The sequence below is a fragment of the Cyanistes caeruleus genome, chromosome 15 (genome assembly GCF_971803275.1).
Source record: "Cyanistes caeruleus chromosome 15, bCyaCae1.hap1.1, whole genome shotgun sequence".
Classification (NCBI taxonomy): Eukaryota; Metazoa; Chordata; class Aves; order Passeriformes; family Paridae; genus Cyanistes; species Cyanistes caeruleus.
Genome location: NC_141715.1, coordinates 1,873,402 through 1,878,058, shown reverse-complemented (window position 1 = coordinate 1,878,058; position 4,657 = coordinate 1,873,402). Strand labels below are relative to the sequence as shown.

Genomic DNA, 4,657 nt, shown 5'->3' with positions numbered 1-4,657 from the left:
CTGCTATTCCCACTCTTCTTTTCCCCGGGTGGCACCAGAGGGAGGGGATGGCTGGGGGAACACAAAAACGCCAGGGCGGTTTGGGGGGGCGGTGGCTGCCAGAGGGAGGGGTTGGATGCAGTCGGGATAACCAGGGGGATTCGAACAAACACCGGTGGCAGAGCCTCCCCAGGGATTCCTGGTGCTGCTGGGTGATGGGCAATAAATCCAGGTGGGAATGGGCTGTGGGAGAAGGCCGGAGTGGAGCTGGCCAACAGCAGGGCAGTGGTGTGGGGCTGCGGGAAGAGGAGGCGTCAAACAAACCAAGGAGGAGGAAAAAAGAGGGTGAAGAAGGTGCTGAGCATCCCAAGGGTTCCACAGGATGACAGCAGAGGAATCTGGGCTCTGCTGTGTGGCACTGGGCTGGTTCTTCACCCAAATCTCACATCAGCTCCTTAATTGCTCCTCCCCATCCCCGCTGTTCTCCTGGGTGAGCCAGGGCAGGGTGGCAGTGACAGCGCTGCAGCTTCTCAGGAGCGTTTGGCTGGGGAAAAAAATCAGTCCCCAAGCAAGGAAAGAATCAAAATAACACATTTCCAGCTGAATTAATGATGAGACAGTTTATCATCCCAATTAAAAGCAGTGGAGATCCTGGAGAGCCCTAATCCATAAAGATGCTCCAGGCAGCAGCACCCTGGGGTTTCACACTCCTCTGGCAGGAGCTGCAGGCAGCACTGCCAGGAGGATTTGGGAATTTCATCACAGGACAGCCTGAAAAACTTCACAGGTCCCTGTGGAGTCACGTCCTGCTTTTCAGTGCCCCTGAGAGCCCCCAAAGTCAGCAGCTCATCCCAAACCCGTGGGACATTCCCAAAATCACCTTTTGTGCCACCTTCCCACATCAGAGCCTTGCCCAGCCTTTGCAGGATGGATTTTCCTCCAGGATGGATTTTCCTCCAGGACGAATTTTCCTCCAGGATGGATTTTCTCCAACTCCCAGCCTTTGTATCTGGATTTACAGAGCTCTGGGGTCAGCCCTGGGTTTCGGGACCGGGTGAGCCTTGTTTACCAAGAGCCCACACAACTCCAGACAGCCCTGGAAGTGTCCAAACATCTTCCTGGAGTTCCTAAAGCTTGAGAGCAAAGGGCTGTGAGGAGATGATTGCAGCACATCGCTGCAATAAACCCTTTCTTCATCCTTTAATGGTCCGAGGTATGAACATGAATTATGACAACTTTAAACCTCCTGAGAGCAGCTTTTTTAAACGGCTGGTAAAGAGCATTGTTAAACCGAGATGTCAGCGCTTGCTGGCTGAATGAGGCTGTTTTACGAGGCACTTTAATCCTTCCAGGAATCCAAAGACCCCTTTTCCACCCACAGATCCACTCCTTGTTTTCTGTCCTGTTTGTCCCCCGAGGCTGTGATGCCAGTCACTTTACCCCATCGCTTCCAGATGTTTACAGGTTCCTAAAACCCCACATCTGGCTGGGTTTGGGGCTGCCTGGCAAACAGCAGAGGCTGCAGAGAAATCAGGGGATTGTCTTGTGACTGCTGCAATTTTTAAGGTCATTTTGCCAGCAGGGCTGTCAGCCCTCAGCAATCCCTGTGGGATGTGGCTTCTGGGCATGGATTTTGCTGGAGGATGGAGGAGGATTGAGGGGCTGTGCCTTCCAAGAGCTGTGGTCACCTCAGGCACAGCCACATCCCTTTGGGATGATGCTTCATCTCTCAGCATCCTTTCCAAATCCTGCTTTAAAATTAGCAGCAGGTACTTTCCTTTTCTTCCTTATTTCCCTTCTGGAAGCTGTGCTCCTTTTCCTGTTTTCCTTATTTCCCTTTTAAAGGTTTTATCCTTTTCCCTGCTGCCTTGACCCCTATATCATTCCTGAGATTTTCCTTCCTGGGCCATAAGCTGAATTCTGGGTCTCACAGCCACCTTTATTTCAATTCAAAAGGCACAAATCCCAGCAAATGTTGGATTAAACCATTCCAAGCTGGTGATTTACCATCATTCTCATTGCTATAGGAGAATGTTGAATTCCCAGATGCTCTGGATTGGTCTCCATGGAAATTGGTGGGAACCTGTGGATTGCACAGTCCTGAGGCTGAGGTTTTCTCTCCTCATTTGAGGATGTGATGGGGGCTGCTCTGTTTTGCTTTTCTTGTCAGTGAAATTCCTAATGAAAATAGGAATGTGCCCAGCCCAGGCTGTCACCTGACATCAGAAAATGAAAAACAGGAAGGAGGGGCATTACAGAAATGGAAATTATGGTCATTAAAGCACAAAAAAATCCCATCTGAATAAATCTGGACATTATAAACACCCAGCTGGTTCATCCATGCTGCATCCACAGCTTGTTGTGGCTGGAAACTGGAAAAGCAGGGAATTATCCAGTGCTGTTAACCATTAACTACTTACTGCAGGTTCTGGCTTCAGCCTGCAGGCAGAGCCGCTGTTTTTAGGAGTTAATCTTCCTTCCAAGGCTACCCAAGGCAATGGAAAGGCTGGATGAGTGTCCAGGGATGCAGGTGACAGTGAGCTGTGTTTGCAGTGGCAACCAGGCAACTGAACAGGGAGCTCCAGGTGGCTCCAGGTGGCTCCAGGTGTCACAGAAGCCACGTGGGAAAGAGGCTGGCCATGGAAGCTCAGATCTAAATGGTCAAGAAAGTCTAAGCAGAATAAAACCAGGCAGAGGGGACATCCCAGAGGTAACAACAGCATCCAAAGGGATCCCTGGTTCAGCAGAGGTCAGGGAAACATCAGGAAATGAGGACCAAAGGAAAGGATGATTCTTCACCAAGGACAAAGAGGGATGGGTTCAAGAAAGAGGGGAAATTTAGATTGGATACTGGGAGGGAATTCTTCCCTGGCACAGGTGCCCAGAGAGGCTGTGGCTGCCCCTGGATCCCTGGAAGTGCCCAAAGCCAGGCTGGACATTGGGGCTGGGAGCCTTGCATGAAACATCAGGAAAATTGTAGAGCCAGAAAAGAATTCCACACCAAGCAGGGGGAAGGTTCTGTGTTTTGTTTGTCAGCTTTGAAAAAATCATTTCAGATGTTTCTTTCTAGAAAACAAAGAAGTCACAAGTCCATGGCTGCTTTGTTCCCCTTTCCAGAGGCGAGGGGAGTGCACTGACCCAGGGATTGTTCCACTTCCTTCCACCCTCCTTCAGCTGGAGGAGTTCTGTGATTTTGATGGGTTTAAAACAGCAAAGGAGGGGGTTGGGGGAGAAATGAGAACACCCTAAGCATCATCTCAACAAGTGCATTCCAGGACAGAGCAAACAAAGAGGAAATTAAATTTTCCACTTTTCTTTTATCATCCAAACCAAAGCAAAACGAATGCGTCAATCCGAAATTAAATTTTCCATGTTTCAGAAGCCTCCCTTAAGAAAGTGTAATCAGAATTAATTTATTTTTTTTTGAGAAAAAAATTGGATTTGGTGGAATTGGACTCTTTGATCCCCAAATTGTGGCAAAGCAGGGTGGAGTGTCACTTTCAGCTCTCCATCCTGTGGCTGCAGTTGGATATTTCCTTGTGCAAACTTGTGATGGTTTTGGTAAACAGGTGGAGAATCCCACTTAGCATCGAGCCACAGCCATCCCACATCTCATGGAAAACTGGGAACAGGGCACATTTTCTCAGGATTTTGTCAGGATTTTGTCAGGACAGGTGGGAGAGGGGGAATTCCTCCTTGGTCCTCCATCCTGCCACCTCCACCCCAAGCTCTGATGCATCCCAGATGCTCCTGCTGGGATAACAGCAGGAGAAAATTCCAGTGGGCTCCAAGCAGCCTCATCCAGGGCATCACCTGTTGTTGAGGCTGCCCTTGGGGGGAGCTCAGAGCTATTTTGGGAGCTCCTTGAGGGCAGAGAGGATTAGCGAGCCCCAAATGCACAGGAGAGTGCTTGGATTTGCTCAGCCACAAACTCTGCCCCAGCTGGGGAAATGAATTTTGTCCCAAATTTGCCCTAAACCAGGACAAGGGTCAAGCTGGAATCCTTAGGAAATTTAGCTTATTAGGGAAGAAATCCTCTGGGTGCATAGAGAAGCTGTGGCTGCTCCAGGATCCCTGGAAGTGTCCCAGGCCAGGTTGGATGGGATGGAGCTGGTCCAGAGCAAGATGCTGCCAGCACTGGGGACAATAATGACAAGAGCCAGGCAATGCAAAGAGCAGAAAAAGCCACAGAGGGGCTTCACAAAGCAGGATTTTGTTGCTGAGAGGAGCCAGGGCACGTGGTGGCACCCATGGGTGCCAGAGGAATTCCAGAGCTGACGTCCCCAGTAAAGATACACAGGAGGGCAAGTCCCTGGAAAGCTTTCAGAGGAGTTGTTTTCATCCTCCTGCAGACAAACCTGGCCTTTCTCCTGCCCTGCCTCTGCCTGCAGCTCCCCCTCTCCTCTGGGTGCTGCAGGGACAGGGGACCTTTAGCCCACAGGATCCTCTTGCCAAGTCCTGAAGCTTCCTCAGGGCTCCTTTCCATCCCAGCAGCTGAGGGGGTTTCTCCCAGTTAAAGCAGTTTTAAAAAGAGGTGGTGACTCCACCACTTCTCCTGCCCAGGAGGGACATCCCTGGAGGTGTCCAAGGACGTGGTGTGGTGCTGGGTGACGAGGGGGGGATTGGTCACAGGCTGAACTCAAACCTTGGAGGTCTTTTCCAACCTTTTCCTGCTTGG

The 4,657-nt window shown here is 50.5% G+C and overlaps 1 long non-coding RNA gene across 1 annotated transcript; it reads right to left on the bottom strand.

Annotated features, from left to right (window-relative positions):
- Window positions 1-584: 584 nt before the first annotated feature.
- Window positions 585-4,300, bottom strand: LOC147650326 (uncharacterized). The gene is made up of 2 exons (XR_015276749.1): window positions 2,400-4,300; window positions 585-1,112 (listed from the first exon to the last, which is right to left on the bottom strand). It is a non-coding gene; the product is annotated as an uncharacterized LOC147650326 (long non-coding RNA).
- Window positions 4,301-4,657: the final 357 nt, after the last annotated feature.